Genomic DNA, 21,883 nt, shown 5'->3' with positions numbered 1-21,883 from the left:
TGGGATGCCATCTGTCATGAAGCCCTCACCAGACTTGAGTAGAAGGTGGTCCTATGTTCTTGCACTTCTGGAACTGTGAGGTAACTAAACCTCTTTTCTTTGTACATTACCCAGCAGGACATATTTTGTTATAGTAGTGGAAAACAGACTAATAAACCCTTTCTCAACACAGCTACAGAAAGTCACTTTCTGCTGGTTGAATTAAATACATATGAATTGAGTCCGTACTGTGTACCAGCTACAGTTTCTAGGACATGCAATTATGAACAAGACAATATTCTTGTTTAGTGAGTGGCTTTTTCTTTCTAATTAAGGAGACAATGAACAAATAGTCTAAGTAAATGTCAGAATGTAGTAAGTGCTATAAATACAAACAAAGCAGTGCTGATTCTGACAATAGGATGGATGAATTTCCTGCCCCTTTCAGCTTCTTTTGGTGGGCCTTTTTGTACAGCAGAGGCTGGAAAACTAAACACTCCCATTTCTTGGATGCCCAGTCCAAGAACTTAGTCCCCAGTAGACTCAAAGATGTCAGGAATACTGTGCGGGGTATCCCATGCTGTTAAACTTGTCTCCATCCTAGGATAGTGAGCTTCTACAAGTCAGACACTTACTCTGGTTCTCTTTCAGGCACACAGAAGGCATACACTGAATGCCTGTGGAATGAATGGCCCCATCTAGCTAGTTAAAACAGGGGCCTACCCTAAGAGGGATGAAGTACATTTATGAAGTTAGGATGTGAGCACAAGTTCCCCACTGCATGGTGAATGCCAGCAGGTCCTGTTAATACTGTGTCATCATTAAAGAGGAGCCACCACTGGTTCTTGAGCCAGATGAAAATGATATGTTAGAGGAAATGTTCTGATGTCTATGTGTGGAAGGAATGGAGTGCAAAGAAAGTGGAGGAGAAGGATTAAGATCTTGACTGTGAATGGTGGCTGAAGGAAAGGGAAGGGCAGAACTATAGAAGATTTGGTGAAAGGCAGGCTTCTCAGCTTTTAGCCAAGGGAAGGGGTGGGCCATGGGGTGTAACAGAGAGGCTGGAAAGTGTGTGTTAGTTGGAAAGAAATTGTGAGAGCTGATCTCACTGTCCATCTTATCCAAGAGGAGGTAGGAGCTGATCTGGAGAGACAGGGCCATCTTTGTGGGGCTCTGACTGAGAAGAGAAGGAATCATGTAGGAGCAAGGCCCTGCAGACAAGGACACTGGTGTGATTCCTGCTCTCTCCAGCACTAGCTGTCTGGGTCTGAACAGGTCACCCAGCTTCTGTTGTGCTCATATGGGAGGTAACAGTACCTCTTCCATAGAGTAATTAGGGAAGTAGATAAGTTAACGTAGGGAAAGGCCTTGGAACAGGGCCTGGCACTCAGTGAAATCAATTTAGTGAAGGTAAGTTACCTTTAGGTGGCACTTTCAGTGTGCCACACCCGGGGTTAGAAGAGAAGGGAGGGGACTGAGGGTCAAGGAGAAAGCATTTGGCGCTAATGAAGATGATAGAAAGCAAGTGGTGGGGGGGGTTGGTCTTGGGAATATTTTAGCTGCCCTAAGCATTTTGGCATGAGAATATTCCTCATCAAAATGGGATTTGCTTATATAGCAAAGCTTATAGATAGCTAAGGATATGACCTATATAAATCTACCATGTAAGAGAAAAGTGTTAAAAAAAAGCACTAACAGAAGGCAATTTGGCATTATCTGAACATGACATTACCCTTCTGCTCCTAAAGAAATCTTCTAAAATGGTACAAAATAATTATAACGAATGAAAGTCGTGGGAGTAGCCTGCTGACTCATGATGACATGCCTGACAGAGGCTGACTGCACTGGTGATCCAGAGTAGCCTTATGGGACGTGGTGAATTTTAAACCTCTCATGCTCAAGAAACCCTGTTAGTAACGCATGGCTTTAAAAAGGAGCCCCTCCTAAAGGCAGGAGGTGGCTTAGTCCATTTTGGGTAGCTATAACAGAATGCCTGAGACCACATGATTTATAAAAACCAGAAACTTACTTCCTCTCAGTTCTGGAGGCTTGGAAGCCCAAGAGAAAGGTCCTAGCATGCGGTGTGGGCCTTCTTGCTATGTTCTCGAGTGGCAGAAGTTGGAAAGAAAAGAGAGATCTAATTGTCTTTGCCAAGTCCCCTTATAAGGCCCTTTAACCTGCTCACAAGGGAAAAGCCCTTATAGCTTCATTGCCTCTTAAAGATGCTGGCTCTTAATCCTACCACACTGGCAACACCTGTATTTTGAGGGACTCATGGACCACAGCAATATGGAAACCGAATCCTTCATCCCATAGTGTAGTGTCTCTGGATGACCTACCTTGGCTTTCTTGGTCTCCTCCCCACCCTTCAACCTACGTAAAATAGAACCACATGAGAGGGCTGCATTTGGACACAGGGTGTACCTTTATTTTTAGCCCAGAGAACATTGTATTTACCAAACAATCTAATGAAAGGAAAGTCTAAAACATAAGAGCATCTGGATGTCCAAATGTCAGTGGTGCAGACAATTATTCCACAGATAAAACCTTAGACATTGACAAGGATAATAAGCACTAAAAATATTCACAATGGACTTTATTGAATGATAGATAATACTTGCAGTTTTAAACCCATCCTGTCTCATTTAGTTGTATCTGGACTAATGTAGTTATAACATAATTGCTACTTATTTTACATTAATGTAGACCAAGACGGAGAGTTCTCATTTCTTTATTCATACAAATGAGGATGTATTACTACTTGTTTAAAAGAAGCTCTCCATATTTTAATGATGTTACTGAGTTCCACACCAGCAGGTCTGTGACTCAGGGAGAGACATTGGAAATGTTATTGCTTTTATTACAACCGTGTCTCACAAATGTTAGAGTCCTTCTCATGCCTAAATATCTAGGACTTCAGAGCAGAACCTGGCCATGGAGGGTTAAAGGACGAAGAAGGATAGTAACTGTATTATTACAGTCCTTCCATGCCAGAGAGCTGTGCAGCACTCTACAGAGATACGTGCCATGACTCCTTTATGAAACAAAATCGAATTGCCTGTATCTGCTCTTCTGATGACACACCTATCATCTAAACTGCTCTCAAGGGCAAAATTGGCTGGCCTTTCTTCTCATCTGTCTTGCTTAATAACATAGATGAGCAGCTTCAACTTTGTAATTCAGTTTTAAGTACATTGCAGTAGACTAGCTGGACGCTGTCACCAAATGCTTCATCAGAAACACCCCTCTTAGCAGAGCTCCACGTCAACTGGTGGCCACAGGAGGAAGGCACCCTCCTGCCGCTGTCCCTCCCTGAAGTTATTCAATGGCTTTGAGTACTCCAAGGTAATGAAACCTTCTTGTGATCCCCCTGCCTGCAGCTACTCCCTGACTACCTCTCTCTCCCCTGTATCTTATTCCCTCAAGGCCCTGTTTTTTCCTGCCAACTATCTAAGAGGTTCTCATAGGAGAAACTCAGCTCGTTCAAGCTGGAAGGAGGCCTCCAGCGCTCTCATGTTGCAGACCGACCCCTTTTTCTTTTGCACGGGGTCAGTGCTTAACCCAAAGGGACTTGTCTTCTCTCCTCATAGCTGACTGCCACACCAGCCACCTATTCTGTCTTCAAATTGGACTCTGGAGGCAGTATTGGCTTGAGTCTGTATCAAGGCATATTTAGAGTGAATTTACCCATGACCCTGGGGCCAGGGAAGGCATTCCTCTGTGTATGTGTGTGTGTACAAACATGCACATGAATTAATATAATTCATAAAAGACATTAAAATTAAATCTCATTAAACTGAAATACAATAAAGTTTGTTCCTTCACCATGAATTACAGAATGCTTGTGATAAAGTAGAGAATTGGTGTAAATGTAGCTCAGTAAAGTCATTTTGTAGGGCAATATAGTAACAACAACTAAAAATAAATGTATAAACCCTTTAACCTAGAAACTCTAGTTTTGGGAAATCTCCCCTAGAAATAATCTAACTTGGTTACAATCAACAATAACTATAAACAATTCTTTAATATGTACAATAATGGATAATGATTAAATAACATGGAATATTATGCAATCATTAAAAAGGTCTATAAGGGGGCTGGTGGAGTGGCTCATGTGGTAGAGCACCTGCCTAGCAAGTGTGAAGCTCTGAGTTCAAAACCCAGTACTGCTAAAAAAAAAAAAAGGTCTATATGGAGTAATTTGAGAAGAACTCTAAGAAATATTAAGTGGAAAAAGCAAGCTGAAAAGCAATATGTAGAGTATGATGTCATACATGCCTACAAAGCACACACTCTTTTGCATGTATATTTGTATGTGAATACTTTCAAAAGAGTGTATAAGACTGTGTCCAAACTGATGTCAGTGTTACTTATGAAAGCAGAATGGAATGAGAAAAGAGAGGACATCAAGGGGAAATTATGCTTTTTTCAGCATTGTCAAATGTTGTTACAGGAGACTGTATTCATACATAGAAGCACTATGGACCTCATTCAACCGTACATTTAACTACTTTTCCTTAAAGAACTATATCTGATTGCTTCCTTATTGGTGGCACCCAAGCTCTCACTTAATTTTTTCTCTCTCACCACTCAAATTTTCTTTCTTTTAACATACTCATTTGGCACTTATTCTGACAAATCATTGTGTATCTTTGTCATGGAAATAAATGAGTGTGTAACACTGACCTTTTCACAAATATTTCTTTTTTCATCAGTGCTCAGTGTTGGGAAATCCATGGGGAAATGTGTTGTATTTCTGCTAGAGTCGAGGGTAAAAAACTCTTAATCAAAAAAACCAATAAACCATTACCAATAAACAAAGCCCAGAGGAGAGCATTTCTTGTCACAAAAAGTTCCAGCTCCCAGTAGAATACGGTCATCTCGTAATTGTCAGTGCTCAGCTACTCTTGCGGGTGCTTTCCAAGCTTCACAAAGTAATACATCTCAATGGGATGATTCTTTTACTGACTTGAACTGGATTTTAAAAGCAAATTCTAAATCTCTTTAAAATCATTGTCTAGCTCTCACAGTTTTAGGAGAAAATAAAAGCCTATGAACTTGGAATAATAGTGGAAAAATGAAATAGGTTACCTTAAAACATTGAGAGAATAAGATGCTTGATTCAGAAGCAGAGAAAATGGCAATGGATGGCTAGCAGGTCTCTGGGAGCAGTGGTTGGGATCTGCACTTTTAGCACCATGGCTGGGTTGATGGTGAGTCAACTATGCTTTCTTTCCTGGTATAAAGTGCATCTTCCAGACTGTGATTATCAGCCGTGGACATCATAAGCCAAAGATATCCTCAAAATCTCATAGCAAAAGATTTAAGAATTTTTCTACTTAAAAATATATTCCATTGAGTAGTTTTGGAGGGATAGAGAATGCCATGTTTTGAAATTACCAAAGTATTCAAACTCTGAAAAGATTAGGGATATTTGTTCCCCTTAATTCTCCTAAAAACATGTTTAATATATATACTTCAAATTCATTATTTCTTTTTGAACAAAGAGGAGTATTACAGCTCTTTGTGAGTCTCTACAATTGGAAATACAAGTTACAATGACAGTGGCTGTGACTAAGTTCATGAGTAATTGTGAGATTTTAATCTCCACAATCAACAATATTACTTATGATTTTGTAGTTTTCCAGTTTTTTGATTAAGATGGGGGGGGTCTCACATTTTGCCTGAGCTAGCCTCAAATGAGGACCCTAAGGATCCTCCTCCTGAGGAGCTGGGATTATCGGTGTGAGCCACTGAGCCTGGCAAGCATAGGTCTCAATAAACCACAGCATTCCCAGCACTCCTGCAAAGGTCTACCATTCGCACAAGACTCAGCATCGCTGAGGCAGCTATAGTGCTTGTAGCAGATGTGGGGATGTTGAGGACCGGGCATATTAGACATAGAACTGTGGACAGATTTTTCATCCCTGAATTCCAGTTTCCTCCTCCATAGAGCTAGAACTCCAAGGCCATCAAACTAGTGAAAGTGCAACTCCAACTGCCCCGAGCTGCACAAGTCTGACCAGGGTCATCTTCTGCTCCTCATGGTGGCATGCCAAGGCTCTTTACTACAACCACAGGAGCACTGTGAGGGTTTCACATCTACGTATGAAGTGCAAACCCCAGAGGAAGTGGCGCCAGCATAAGCAACTGACAATAGAACAGACTGGATCCTTTCTTTTGCCTGCCAGTGTGTAATTCATGGGGGTGGACAGGCTGGATTTAAATCGATGGGCGGTTTGATGTTTTTATGTGTCTGTTTCCAAGGTTGTAATGTATATTCTCTCTTTCTCCCACATCCTGCCTTCTATTTTCTTCTCCCTAAACAAGCACTTTGAATACCAATTTATTAAAAGCAAGCATCTTAAGAAACAGCTTGAAAAGACTCTTGCTTCATCAGACCCAGTTAAAATTCTGAGCACAAAGGCCTCTGGAAGAGAAACACAGGATGGACAGCCCGAAGAGTGGACCTTGACAGGTGTTGCTGGGCCACCAACTCTCTTTGAGACTGAGGCAAAGCCCATAGCCTCACTGGTGTTCCATGTTCTTGGCATAAGTTCTTACGAGACAACAAAATACTCCCAGAACACTACTGTGCTACACATGCGCACACATACATGTTCATGTTTTAACAGTGGGTTTTCCAGGGCATACATGACGAAGATCTGGCTTTGGGATCCTGGGAGCCTGGGTGATGCACAGACTGCCCTTTCAGGCATGTTGCGTTCATTCCTGACAACCATGTCTAGCTGCAGCTGTCTTGGAGAGCAGCTACTTTCCCTTTTGATGTCTGAGGTTCATCACTTTGATTTTTTACTTAGCCAACAGGTGTTCTCCCTCAAACTCCTTTATGCGTGGTCTGTCTTCCCTCAGGGTTCTCAGCAGAGAGTTTTTCCTACAAGGCTACTGAGAGGCACAGGGAAATAAATTCCCCCTGGTTACAGGCACAGCTCTGAGCACTGCAGTATGTGGTGACCACCCTGAAGTCTCATCCTTTCCCACTTCTATGAAGATGCACGGCTACAGGGAGAACCAAAAGAGCCAGACCCAAATGCTCCATGGGAACAAGGGAGCCCACATATTTTATCCTTTGATTCAGGACCTGAACTACCAAAATGTCAGAATGGACCAGGTATCTTTGGCCCTTGGTGCAGAATCCAGGAAAGCAGAGGGCAAGCACAGTTACTGGGCACAGAGTCTCATGCCGGGCAGTGCGCCTGGCATTGCAGCATACCCACTGAATATGCTGCGTAAAGCTGCCTGTGGGTCTGCTCTAGGCAGAGAGGTGAGCAGATGGCACGAACAAATACATCTGCATGCTCAACAGGACAGCAGACACTAGTGGACAGAGCATGTGAAGATGCCTATAGAGTAAACCTAGGAACAAAAGAAGCTGGTACCCTGAGAAGTTAACATTATAAAATATTAATGGATTGCATGCACATGCATAAAGTCACATTTCCTTAACTTTACAACCCTTCTCCTCTGTTATGTGATGAGTTGTTCATGTTAGTTCCTGAGGCTACTGAGGGGATCTGTGCATAGACATAGTACCAAAGTTGGGTTCAGATGCCAGGCTAGGAAAGAGAACTACATGCAGGAGGCAGGAGTGAAGCAAGAAACTCACTTCTTTTTCTCTGTCCAATGGCCACAAGTCATTCCCAATGCTACCCCTGCCACTTCCCTGCCCCAGATGGGGGTCCGTGTGGGGCACTGACAGTGACCCATGCCACAGTTGGGGGTCTCTCTAGTCCAGGGGCAATCCCAAGGCAGCTGCTGTCCTTTCTGCAGCTCCTGCAGTGTGCTCAAAGGGAGTGAATACTTTAGAACTTGGCACCTTTGAGAGGCTGAGGAGTCCTGAGGGAAACAAAGCAAAGAAGTTAAACAATGCCAATCTCATTTTACTCTGGAACAAAGTTTATCTTCTCCCTCTCACAAATAACTAAACATAGACTTTTAAAGTATTTCCACTATTACTGCAATGTCTCACTTAAAAATATCTTTTGAAGGAACCCTCTTACACTGTTGGTGGGAATGTAGACTAGTACAACCACTCTGGAAAAAAATTTGGAGGCTACTTAAAAAGCTGGACATCGATCTACCATTTGATCCAGCAATACCACTCTTGGGATATACCCAAAAGACTGTTACTCCAGAGGCACCTGCACACCCATGTTTATTGCGGCACTATTCACAATAGCCAAGTTATGGAAACAGCCAAGATGCCCCACCACTGACGAATGGATTAAGAAAATGTGGTATCTATACACAATGGAATTTTATGCAGCCATGAAGAAGAACAAAATGTTATCATTTGCTGGCAAATGGATGGAATTAAAGAACATCATTCTGAGTGAGGTTAGCCTGGCTCAAAAAACCAAAAATTGTATGTTCTCCCTCATATGTGGACATTAGATCAAGGACAAACACAACAAGGGGATTGGACTATGATGAGCACATGATAAAAGCGAGAGCACACAAGGGAGGGGTGAGGATAGGTAAGACACCTAAAAAACTAGCTAGCATTTGTTGCCCTTAACGCAGAGAAACTAAAGCAGATACCTTAAAGCAACTGAGGCCAATAGGAAAAGGGGACCAGGTACTAGAGAAAAGGTTAGATCAAAAAGAATTAACCTAGAAGGTAACACACACTCACAGGAAATCAATGTGAGTCAATGCCCTGTATAGCTATCCTTATCTCAACCAGCAAAAACCCTTGTCCCTTCCTGTTATTGCTTATACTCTCTCTACAACAAAATTAGAAATAAGGGCAAAATAGTTTCTGCTGGGTATTGAGGGGGTGGGGGGGAGAGAGAGGGGGCGGAGTGGGTGGTAAGGGAGGGGGTGGGGGCAGGGGGGAGAAATGAACCAAGCCTTGTATGCACATATGAATAATAAAAGAAAAATGAAAAAAAATCTTTTGAAATGGATGGCGGCCACATAAGGGCAACATCTAAGTGGCTGAGCAGCACCGAGCTGCTGTGCAGATTGCTGAAGGCATTTTTCTTTCCTCATGTGTAACTCCTGATTCAGAGTGCAACTGCAAGGTCTATAGCTCTACAATTTGTTGGTGAGAAGGGGACACCAACAAAAAAAGGGGTCCATTAGAAAAATAATAATCCTTTCATTACCCCAAACATTAAATTCTCCCCTGCTTTTACTCAGATAAAAATAGATCTGCAAGGGGCATAAGTTTCCCAGGAAGATCATCAAGTAGCAGGGAATCAGTAATAAAATGTCAAGTAGCATCTTGAAATCTGGTAAATGTATCATCTTAGTGGCTACAGAATAGCAGGAGAGTATTTATTTATTTATTTTTAATTATTCATTTATTCACATGTGCATATATTGTTTGGGTCATTTCTCCCCCCATCCCCCTTCCCCACCTTCTCCCACACTTCCCCGCTCATTTCCAGGCAGGTCCTGTTCTGCCCTTGTCACTAATTTTGTTGAAGAGAAGACACAAGCATAACACAAGAAGACAAAGTGTTTTTGCTAGTTGAGTTGAGGATAGCTACACAGAAATATTCCTAGCACTGACCCATGTTGATTCATCTCTAACTGATCTTTACACTGGTTACTGATCCCCTTCTCATGATAACCTCTGTCACTTTAAGGTTTCTGTATTAATAATTCCTCTGGAGTGGGGACATCAAATGCTTTCATGTTTTGGGTTTTCTACCTATTCTTATATCTCCCATATGTGCTCTCCCCTTGTCATGTGACCCAAGTCCAACCACACTGCTGTATTTGCCCTAGATCTAAAGTCTGCATATGAGGGAGAACATACGATTTTTGGTCTTGTGAGCCTGGCTGACCTCACTCAGAATGATGTTCTCCAGTTTCATACAGGAGAGTATTTATAACTTTACAATGTCCCACACGGCTAGCAACTTACTTTACTGGCTAGGTTCAATACAAAGGCCTGTTGGAAAAGTTGTAGCAAAAGAATAATAGTAACAACAATAATTGCAACTGCTATATTATCTAAGCATTTACCAAGCGCCAGGTGCTATGCACGGGGTATTACCACCTTCAGTTCTCACAAGGAGTCCTCGAGGCAGTTATTATCATTGTCCCCACCTGCAAATGAAATGTGCTAAAAGCCCCCACTTATCCACAGTAGTTGAGAATATGTATCTAGCTGAGTTTGGTTTACATCCTACACTAGGCAGGGTTCAGTTTATGCCAATGGCTGTGACATGAAGTAACATAGTCAGCCTCAAGTGGGAAAAAAGGAAGGAAGGAATCTCTACTCTGTCCACCATGTATGCTACAAACAGGCAGCTTGGCACCAGGCCTGGCAGGCCTGAGAACTCTCAATCTAAGAGTAAGAAACTGATGGTCAGGAGGGAGGGGTACCTCACCAAATCACCTCACACAGCCCTACACAGTGGAGCAGGCTCAGGTGTCTGCTTAGCAGTCAAGTGAATTCTGGGTCAGACTCCTAGGGGCTATTTGCTTGTCTGTAAGTGGCAGTCATCCATGTGATCTGGGAAATTCCTTTCCCTGTCAAAGCCTTAGTTTCCTTATCTATAAGACAGAGAGTATGAGGAGTGCATGAGAAGCTGAATATGGCACAGCTGTGTAAAGTGTCAGCCACTGGTGATAAACGCCAGGAAAGTTAAGCATCAGAAGATAGCTACTTTATTGCTAGAGATGGTGAGCATTTTTTCATGTGTTTTTTGCCCATTTGAATTTCTTCTTTTGAGAAAGTTCTGTTTAGTTCACTTGCCCATTTCTTTATTGGTTCATTAGTTTTGGGAGAATTTAGTTTTTTAAGTTCCCTATATATTCTGGTTATCAGTCCTCTGTCTGATGTATAGTTGGCAAATATTTTCTCCCACTCTGTGGGTGTTCTCTTCAGTTTAGAGACCATTTCTTTTGATGAACAGAAGCTTTTTGGCTTTATGAGGTCCCATTTATCTATGCTATCTCTTAGTTGCTGTGCTGCTGGGGTTTCGTTGAGAAAGTTCTTACCTATACCTACTAACTCCAGAGTATTTCCTACTCTTTCCTGTATCAACTTTAGAGTTTGTGGTCTGATATTAAGATCCTTGATCCATTTTGAGTTAATATTGGTATAGGGTGATATACATGGATCTAGTTTCAGTTTTTTGCAGACTGCTAACCAGTTTTCCCAGCACCATTTCGAGCAATAAAGGAAATGTAAATTAAAACCACACTAAGATTCCACCTCACCCCTGTTAGAATAGCCATCATCAGCAACACCACCAACAATAGGTGTTGGCGAGGATGCAGGGAAAAAGGAACCCTCTTACACTGTTGGTGGGAATGTAAACTAGTACAACCACTCTGGAAAAAAATTTGGAGGCTACTTAAAAAGTTAGACATAGATCTACCATTTGATCCAGCAATACCACTCTTGGGGATATACCCAAAAGACTGTGACACAGGTTACTCCAGAGGCACCTGCACACCCATGTTTATTGCGGCACTATTCACAATAGTCAAGTTATGGAAACAGCCAAGATGCCCCACCACTGGCGAATGGATTAAGAAAATGTGGTATCTATACACAATGGAATTTTATGCAGCCATGAAGAAGAACAAAATGTTATCATTCGCTGGTAAATGGATGGAATTGGAGAACGTCATTCTGAGTGAGGTTAGCCTGGCCCAAAAGACCAAAAATCATATGTTCTCCCTCATATGTGGACATTAGATCAAGGGCAAACACAACAATGGGATTGGACTTTGAGCACATGACAAAAGCAAGAGCACACAAGGGAGGGGTGAGGATAGGTAAGACACCTAAAAAATTAGATAGCATTTGTTGCCATTAACGCAGAGAAACTAAAGCAGATATCTTAAAAGCAACTGTGGAAAGGGGACCAGGAACTAGAGAAAAGATTAGATCAAAAAGAATTAACCTAGAAGGTAACACACACGAACAGGAAATCAACGTGAGTCAATGCCCTGTATAGCTATCCTTATCTCAACCAGCAAAAACCCTTGTTTATTGCTTATACTCTCTCTACAACAAAATTAGAAATAAGGGCAAAATAGTTTCTGCTGGGTATTGAAGGGGTGGGGGGGAGAGGGAGGGGGCGGAGTGGGTGGTAAGGGAGGGTGTGGGGGCAGGGGGGAGAAATGACCCAAGCCTTGTATGCACATATGAATAATAAAAGAAAAAAAAAAAAGAAGATAGCTACTAATGGACTTAGAATTTCTCCAGAGAAACCACTTCATCTAAGTCAGTAACACCACAGCAGCTGCTAGATGAGAAGGATGGGCAGGGATACTTATTCATAACAATAGTGTTAGCAGTCTGAAGGATGGGCATGCTTACTAACTCCATTGTTTGGCAGATGCCATTCTGTGGTGCAGTGGCTAAGATCATAGGCTCCTGAGCTAGGTGTATGGGTTGATCCTGGTTCTGTCACCTACTGGCTGTATAAATCTAGACAAGCTACGTTACATCTCTGTGTCTCAGTTCTCTTACAGTGGTGGGGACACTTTAAGTCCTTATGCCATGGGGTTGGTGTGAGGTTTATGAATAGAACTCAGGGCAGGGCCAGGTACAGAGCGTGAAGATCTAGGTAAGAACTGCTCTCAAATCCACTTCCCTTTCTGACAGTGAACCAAGTTTCTGACACCATCTGGCTACTCTTTGGTGGTAGGGACTCAGGACAGGTGGCCATGCTCTTGCTCCTGTGGGAATTTATCTTTGTAATTTGAACTTGAAAACATTCATCTGAACCATATAAGCTTGCTGTTTGGGAGGTTAAAAATGGCTGAAAATCAGCAATTTCATAAACTTCAAAGTAACACACATGGGTAAATAGATCAAAGGCTCAGAAAAGCAGCAAGCAAAAGGAACAAACAGCTAGCAAAAATCATAATGGAGAGTCTGAAGAAAAGTAAATAAAATAGTGGCTTACACAGCTGCAAAGACATGCATAAATTAAACCCAGGATCTACTCATGTCCCAAGCACAAACATCAGCTCAGGGCTGGTGGGCTTACACGTGACTAAGGAAGGGGGCCATGAAAGAGACAGGGAAGGGGCTCCATCTTTCCTCAGGAGCCTGCTTCTATATGCATGGCATGCAGTCCTCTTTCTCTGTGGCTTTCCTGCCCTGCTCCTTTTGATTCACAAAAGAACCTCACCCACCCTCCTGCTCCTGACGTCAAGCCTTCTCCCATGCTGGACCCTGATCTTGAAACTCTCCTTGCTCCATCTTGTGGCTGTGTTCCTCCCACCCTTCAAACTTCACCTTCTGTCCCCTCTCCTAAAAAGGAAGACCTGTAAGGGGACAAGGGAGAGCACATAGTGGCCCAGATCTCCAAATCAGGCAGTTAGTATTCCAGCATATGCCCTTTGACCTTGGGTTGCACAGGAGGGCTTAGCACAGTGGATGTCTAGCATGGCACTCTGCTCAAAGCTACAAGCAAGTGTCATGCCACCATCTTTCTCTTCCTGCACTTCACTGATCTTCTTTCTGCCAACTTGGCCAAGTTCCATTTTACAGAATAAAAAGTAACATAAGAAACTAGATCCCACAGGCTCCATGTGAAGTAGTTATTTATTGCTAGTATTTGTCAAATGACTACTACTAGTACGATAGAAGCAATGCTAAGCTCTTCATGTGTTTATGACACTTAATTCCTACCAAAGGCTCTGTGAAAAAGGTGGTTTTTCCATATGTGGGTACTGAGGTGCACAGGTGTTAGGTGGTTTGTCTCAGGGGACAGCACAGGTATACAGCCAAAAGTCCAATCAGGAAGTCAGAGTCCCAAGCCCCTGCATTAGCTAGCCTTCCTCTAAAATTCCCCTGAAAATTGTCTCACTTTTTTTGTAATTTTGTAGGAGATTCATAAAAAAGATTCTGGAAGTAAGTTGTACTTCAGCAATTTGGAACCAAAAAAATAACATACTTATTTACACAGAAACAGAAATAACATGCCTTTCCACAATGGTATTACAAAACAAAGGCAGCAGTCAGTTACAACTGGAGGAGGAAAAACATCCCTTGTCCTAGCAAAGCTAGAATGCTGCAATTCAGGGAAAGACAGTTATTTGGCTGGGGAAACATTTCCAAAGAACGGAAGGTAACTGATTACGTTAACATGGTGTCCCACAATGTGTTGAGATAGTTAACTGCTATGTCAGCAACACCATGGGGACTTCAATGTGGGGACTTGAAATTTGTTGATCAAGTAAAGGCTACAATGGGTCCCAATCTTCCTCCCAGTCTCATGGTTTCTTAGATGTCATATGAGGGGTCTTGAAATAAATTTTTCCATAGCCAGAGATCTATGTCTGGAAGAAGCCCCAAACACTTCTGTGGTGTGAAGAAATATCATCCCTGGAGCTGTCTCCCTATAGCAAGAGAGAATCACCTGCCACAATGAGCAGGAAAACCACCTTTTCCTAGGGGACTGGAAGGGGAGGGTGACTGATGGTTCAGAGGAGAGTGAACTGGTTTTATAACAAAGACTAAAGCAGAAGTCAAGGAGATGACATTAAGTAGGACTCTTGTTGCAGGTGACAGAAATCCAGCTTAAATAATCTTAAGACAAAGAAGGGAGATGTATTGGTTCAAGTAACCAAGCCATGAGAGGATAGGGGGCCAGCAAGGTCCATGGAGGCCAGGTCCTGGAACCTCCCAGGCCCTTTCTTGTCTCTCTCTTCCCTCTGAGGATCAGCTAACTCTCCTGCAACTGGCATCTTCCATGCAGTTTTAAAACATGGCTGCCAGCAGCTTTCATTAAAACAATTTCCCAGCTTTATGGTTAAGATATAATGTGTTTCCTTTCACTACAATTAGTAAAGTCCTAGATAAGAAATCCAAATGGTCCATTGCTGTGACCAAAAAGGCAAGGTACTGTGAGTGACAGTCTCCACTAAAATGTAGTGGAGAAAGAGAAGGGTTCCCATGACGGATTCTCAGAAGAAGGGCTGGGTACCAGGCAGTTTGTCACCATAGGATCTTCTAGTTCTGGGCCCCCAAGTCTCTGCCCCAGGGGCAATGGTGGCCATGGTGGAAGAGACCAAAGGGCTGAAGTTGATAAAATTCCAGCAAAATTCAACCGGAGGTTAGAATGAAATGTTTCTTCACAACCCAGGTCTTTACAATTGCAAGGAACTTCGGTGACTTGGGAGACCAAAGTCACATAAGAAAGAAGGGCAAGTGGATTGGAGATCCCCACAATATCAGAAACTACCCTGAGCCTCATATTCAAACGTGGCTGGGCTTATAAACACAACAGCTGGAAAATGTGAGACACCCAGTCAGGACAGTGCACCTTGATCTAAGCAGTGCAGCACTGCTCTGACAGCAGGACCTGAGACACAAGCGAGGGGCATGCAATTTCATTTACATCATATAAACATCAGATGAACATGAAAGTTACAACATCTGGAGAACTGTCACCATCTGCCACTTGGAGAGCCCCACTTAAAGAAACAGCAGGAGAGGAGCAGTATGTGGTCTGAGTTAAAAAACGACGTTGGCAGCTGCTGGCAGCTATCAGATGCTGAGAATAGCAGTGGTTCTTCCTGACGTGGCAGTTTATGGGCTCTCACAAATCCCAGTGACCCCTCACAAAGGCTGAGGCCCACATACCACACAGCTCCAATGGCCATCACTCACCATGCACGTTTACAAGGCTTTGTTTCTGCCCCTTCTGCAGCCTCACAATGCAGGCGCACACCAGGCCCCAAAAACAGAGAAAGAGAAAGGGGAGGCTACTCATGGAGATGTCAGCAAAAGAATTCTCCCTGTGTCTGCCTTTTCCAACTCAATCTTCATTTGATTTTCTTTGCAGAGCCCACTTCCACCTGCAGCTCTTTGTGCTGGGCTAGATGCCCAGGTGTGGATGTAAACCTAGCCTGGTAGAGGTATGCGCTTATATCAGCTATGGCTATCCTTACATTTTAATGTGTTAATATAAACAAAGCTAGCCACCACAGCAGGACTCAGCAAAGGCTGTTTTTTATTAACTAGCTGGTTGGTAGCTGTGTTTAAGGGAGTCCCATTAAACCCGACATTCAGCTTCACTGTGCAGCTGAACAGTAGAGGTGATTATGCTCTTACGGCCATGTCCAGGCAACCCTTGGAACACAGGCTCATTGTACATGAGAAATCAAGTCAGACACAAAGGAAAAAGGTTCCTTTTCTCTTATTGCATCCAAATTGTTGCTTCAGACTAGGCAGGGCTACTTTTACTCCCCAAGGTGGAGAGGAAAAACAATGACACTTTAAGTTTAATTAGAAAGCACACCCATGCATGCACATTTGATCCTGGGCTTTATTACGAGGTCATGAACTTGTGCTTACATATTAAAATCTGACGGAGCTGTGAGGCCCTTTTATTAATATTATATGGCAGGCTCTGCGTGTTTGTTTATTTCTGGTCAGGAAGGGAATTAACTGGTCTCTTATCCTGGCCATGTCTCCAACCAGGTCTTTTTCTCACTTCTTAATGGAGGGAGGGAGGGCACTGGGCCAGATGTTTTTGTAGGGACCTTTCAGCACTAACATTCTATACATGGCAGCATTTTGAGGTTCTCAAGCCTATCTTTCCTTATGATTTCTCCTCCACCCCCCCAAAACTGACTTTAGTTTGCTTACCACTAATATAACATCTCTGAATCCACAGACAGATGGATTTCCTCACAGTCACTACAGGCACAGGGACAAAGTCATCAGAAAGGCTCTAACTTGGGGACCACTGAGTCCCATGTAAGTCACCAACTGTCAGAATATGTGGACAGGGCTGAGGAAAGGTATCTCTACATGGCTCTGGAGCACTACTCTTGCTCCCAGAGATACCTTGCCATTCCATCTGAAATGGCATTTGTACCTTTTAGAAAACTCTACAGTAAGTACAGTTCATATGGGAGATAAATACCATAAATAATAATCATAAGCTGATATCATGCTTAAGTATCAACCTGAACTTCTTTTGTGTCAGGCATTATGCAAAGTGATTTACACATACTATTATATTATATTAATCCCCTTTATAGCCCTTGGAAGTAGGAAAGAGTGTTATCTCAATTTACCAAGTAAGAAACTAAGGCTTAAAGAGGTCCAGTAACTTGCATGAGGTCTCACAGTTTTGAGGAGGTCAGGTTGGCACTGGAACCCAGATGGTTTGACTCTTGGGTCCATATTCTTAAGTTGTACTATGATGCCTCTTACAGAAGAGGCAGAGGGGCAACGCACAGGGACAAGGTTTCAGGAGACCTGTGTCTAATGACCAGGTCCCTTCACAACTATTAGTTGCAGTTTCCTTATGCCTAGTCATTGTATGTTGGCTGAGTCAGTGTTTCCCAGAGCTAGATGTATGGACCAGTCTCACCAGAATCACTTGGGGTAATTTTCTGGGCTCCACTCTAGGAAAGTGAGAATCTCTAGGGATAAAGGCCGGAATCTATCTGTTGAACAAGAACCCTAGGCAATTCTTAAGCGTGGCAAAGTTTGAGATACCAATGTACCTGAGTCCTGAATCTCATCTAGCTCTGTCATACCAGCCCATGGTTTCCTTTGGTAAGAGACTCTCCAAGAATGCAAGCTGTTCTCTTTCATTGGTTAACCCTAAAATATCCAAAATACCTTCTTTAGATCAGCTTTACATAACACAATGAACTTGCTTCTTACATGTCAGACAAATTCTTTATCTCTACAGGATTTAAAACATGCCAAATTCTTCTCATTTAAAAGGAATGCAAAAACAAGATGACATGACCTTAGCAAAAGAATTTTCTTAAAACTGTTTTTACAAATACACGTAAATAAACATATGGAGCTAGTTACTGAGGAAAGGGTCACTGGTTCAGAGAACACTTAGAGCAGTAAGATGGTGGTGGTGATTCCAAACTATAATACACACACACACACACACACACACACACACACACACCCCCATGTGTAAAATTAAGCTGTAAATAAACAATGTGAGAGAAACAGGTCTTATTTTCACCAAGAACAAGTAGGTCTTGTCATGTTTGGCCACAATCTTGACTTTTTCTCCCAACTTATGACACTATTGCCCCCTACAAATGCCCCTTTTACCCTTTCCTTGTCATTCTTTCTTTTGGGTCTATTTATTTTTGCCCCTTTCTGCTTAAACTGAGGTCAAAGGGAAACCTGGGAATTTCATCATTTTATTGACTGATATGTAAAAATCAAAATCTCCTCAGCTGAGGGCTCCACCCTGGCTACCAAGATGGCCAAATGCCAGCATCCATGATGCAGCCTCCCGGCTCAGGGGTTCTGCTGATGCATTTTCACAGAGATGCGTATCTCCTTTCCCCATGTACTTACTTATCCCTGTTTCTCTCTCTTTCTCTCTCTCTCTTTCTCTCTCTCTCTCTCTCACACACACATACACACACACACTGAGGCAAGAGCCGACAACAAAAATGTATTGTGCAATCCTCTTAATATGCAAAGCCCAGTCCCAGGTACTCTGAGGAAAACAAAGATATGAAGTTGCCTAAGATGTGGTCTTTACCTTTGAGGACCTTAGCGCCTCATTTTAGAAAGCAGGAGTCCCACAGGAAGCAAGTTTGATAGAAATTTGGTGTGGGGGAAGTGGGACTGAGTAGAGACTTGCAGGAGAGTCTGAGGAGGGCTGGCAGAGCATTCAGCAGAGGGAGCAATGGTATCTCCAATCCCACTTCTTTTGATAACAGCACTCTGATGTTCTGTAAGCTCATCTTCAGCTCTTATGATTCAGGTGGGTCTGAACTAATCCTGCTAACCAAAGCACCCTATGCATCTGGCCACTGTGAAGGTTGAGAATGGGTCACTGATCCAGATCAAGCCAATGAGACATGTTCCTGAGGCTTTCTGTAGCTGTGGGCAAAGAAAACCCCCCCATTTTCTTTTTTTTTTTTATTGTGTGCATACAAGGTTTGGGTCATTTCTCCATCCCCCCCCCCTTTTCTTGTGTTGCGTGCTTCGAGGATGCAACCATGGAAGTCCGTGACTGTTTTGTTACCAAATGGAGACCTGAGAGGAAAACACAGAGGAAAGCAGAACCAAGACTGAGACAGACTCCTGAGGACAAAGACAGAGGAAACTATCCTTGGCCTTTTATTTCATATGAGCCAGTCATCTGACTTTATTTTGAAAAACCAGGCAGAGTTGATCAGCTGTTATTTGTAAGTTGGAGGAAGAAATAGTGTGAGGTGTTCATGGGGTCAGACATGGCAGAAGAAGGGAGGGGAAGCATGAATGCAAAGTTAGGGAATAAGTTTACAGCTTGAAGGCAACAGAAGCCACTGACAACTTTTAAGTAAGAAAATACTGATGGTAGAGGAGATGTTTAGCAAAGGTTCATGTGTGATACAACGTAGAGCAAGGGGAACTCTGGACTTGATTTCAACGTGGAGGTTCTGTGTAGAAGGCAGTGGCGGTGACAGTGGGCAGCATGGCTTAGAGCTCATGAGACAGAACCCAGGTATACACAAGGCAGTTAACAACAGGCTGTGCATGATACTGTAGAGGTTCTGGTGAGAATGGGGAAAGGGAGCTGGAAATGTGTGAAAAGAACTGGCACCATGTTGGTGATTAGTTGTGAGAGGCAAAGGAAGGAGAAGAAAAAAGGAAGAAGTCGAGTCTCTATACTTCTGAATCGGAGGATGGGTTCCACTGATGGACATTAGGGGTGGAATGGCTTAGGAGATATAGTCTCCCCCTTAGATTTTTGAAAAAGTGAAGCAGAGCTCAAAGGTGGTCACACAGTCCTTTACTCTCTTTGTGTATGGGATTTGAGGTCCTGGCCAATTCTGTAGCTCCCTGATTTCAGAAGGAGGTCAGGGCTGCAAATGTTAGTTTGGGCATGAGGGAAACTCATAATTCTAGGTGACCTCAGAGAGTACCTTGTAAAGCCCCAAACCACAGCAGGAATCTCCTCTCCAGAAATTCTGACAGCTGGCCTTTCAACCTAAACACCTTTAACTCCAGGCACCTTACAAACTTTTGATGTCATCAGCTTTGTTCCTAAGTAGCTCTAACATAAAATGATCCCTTTTCTTAAGCTGAAATGGTTTTCCCTAAAAATTCAATCCAGAGGTTGCAGTATTTCCTCCTGAAGATGGCACAGGTAAGAAAGAGCAGAGCTGGGCTCAAGATATGTTGGAGATCATTCTCCTTGGCACACTCTCAAAAAGTAGATGTCCCCAGCCATTTTTTCTTTTTTAAAATAATACATTAATAGATAGCTGTGTTAATGCTGAGAACAGCTTAGGGGGAGCAGCATGCTTATAAGATAGACTAACAAAGTGCCACCATGTGTCTTCTTGCCTCCTTCCCTCTCCTTTAATCAGTGTAGGAAACCTGCCTTTCCCAGATGATGAAAGCTTCAGTGGTGGTGAAGTCTAATCCCTTTTACCCAGGGCAGTTTATCCAGTATTTTACTATCGTGGTCAGTGGGAATCTTTCTTTTCCAAATTAAGTATCTCCATGGATGACATAGTTGACGTTCTGCTTGGATGCGATCCCAAAAGGAGAGAATAGAAAGAAGGGCCAAGGTCTGAAGTCCACATAAAAGTGACTTGTTTATGTATTGCTCTTTGATTGCCTTCTTTTTCCTCCCCCAGCCCAATGCACAAATACTGGCTTTGTTTAAATCAAGAAGTTACTAAACAAACACAAATTTTACCAAGTTGAATTCTCCAGAAGTACTCCATTACTACGAAGGCATTTTAATTACCCTCTATTAAAAGGAATTTCCTAAATTTGCAACTTGTTATCAGAAATGCCCTGGTCACTAAATTAAGCAAACCCTCCCCCCAAAAAAACCCCAAAACCAACCAATCAACCAACCAAAAAAACCCCACAACAAACATTACAAGTAGGATTACTATTGGAACTATTTGGGTTCATCTATTTTTCAATTGAAAAAATAAAATATTTCTCCCCATTGTCATTCTCTCTGTGTTGTTTTTTTCTTCTGATTCAACATGAGATTGGAGAAACAGCAGGCCTACTTGGGGTCACTCACCCTACTGCCTTAAAAATGTTTACATATACTTCATTCTTTTGCATTAAGAATTTGATACAAGGCCATTCTCTTCTCCATTTCTTGGAGCTGGGTTCTAAAAGGCAATCTATCTTTCTGAGTACCCACATCCTTGACTTGACAGTGTGTGTATGTTTTATCACCTCCCACCATGTTCTTTTCCAAAATTAAAACAATTCAAATATAAGCATCTAAGACATAAACTCAACTGCCTTCAAAAGTCTCTCCATCAAGGGCTAGGGAAGACGTAGCTTGCTGGTACAATACTCGCCTAGCATATCCCAGACCCTGGGTTTGATCCAGCGTCAGAAAGAAAGTCCTCATGAAATGAATTCAAATTCTCTTGCCCTCTCTTCTAGCTGTGATTAATGATTCCTGATTTAGTTTTCTCAGGAAGAAGGAGAAGAACATCTCTGAGACAGGTAGCTCCTCTGCACACACAGGGAATGGCAATGTGAGTCTCTCTCTCAGCCTTTGTCCACCCTCCACAAGATGCACCATTGATAAGAACAGAGGTGGGGGAGGAAATTCTACTTTCTGATCTCATCATAAGTTGGATAAGAGGGCTGGTGGAGCAGACCAAGCAGTAGAGCACCTGCCTAGCAAGTGTGAGACCCTGAGTTCAAACCCCAGTATTGCCAAAAAAAAAAATAAAAGGAAAAGAAAAGAAGTTGGACAAGTTGGACAAGACAAGAAATAATAGCTATCGGAGGTTAAAGTTCCAGGTTGAGTAGCTATTGAATCAAATCATGGAACTCAGAGACACAGAAACCAAGAGATGCTTAAAAATTAGAGCTAGTCATAGAACTATGACTAATGCATTACATTACTTTGTCGTCATTAATTGGGAGGAAAAAATAATACATGGATTTTATCAAATTATTTCCGTTGAAAAGTTCGTT

At 42.6% G+C, this 21,883-nt stretch overlaps 1 protein-coding gene across 4 annotated transcripts in view; it reads right to left on the bottom strand.

The window, feature by feature from the left end:
• Scfd2 (sec1 family domain containing 2) overlaps positions 1-21,883 on the bottom strand; it is a 413,685-nt gene that overhangs the window by 62,448 nt on the left and 329,354 nt on the right. The window contains exon 6 of one of the 4 annotated variants that reach the window (XR_012435809.1): positions 7,607-7,836. The exons of the other annotated variants lie outside the window; for them this stretch is intronic. The gene's annotated coding sequence lies outside the window, so the exon portion shown is untranslated. The remainder of the gene's footprint in view (positions 1-7,606; positions 7,837-21,883) is intronic. 4 annotated transcript variants of the gene reach the window in all.

This window comes from Castor canadensis, chromosome 9 (genome assembly GCF_047511655.1).
Source record: "Castor canadensis chromosome 9, mCasCan1.hap1v2, whole genome shotgun sequence".
Taxonomy (NCBI): Eukaryota; Metazoa; Chordata; class Mammalia; order Rodentia; family Castoridae; genus Castor; species Castor canadensis.
The sequence above is the reverse complement of the archived record's forward strand: the minus strand, read 5'-3'. Positions and strand labels throughout refer to the sequence as shown.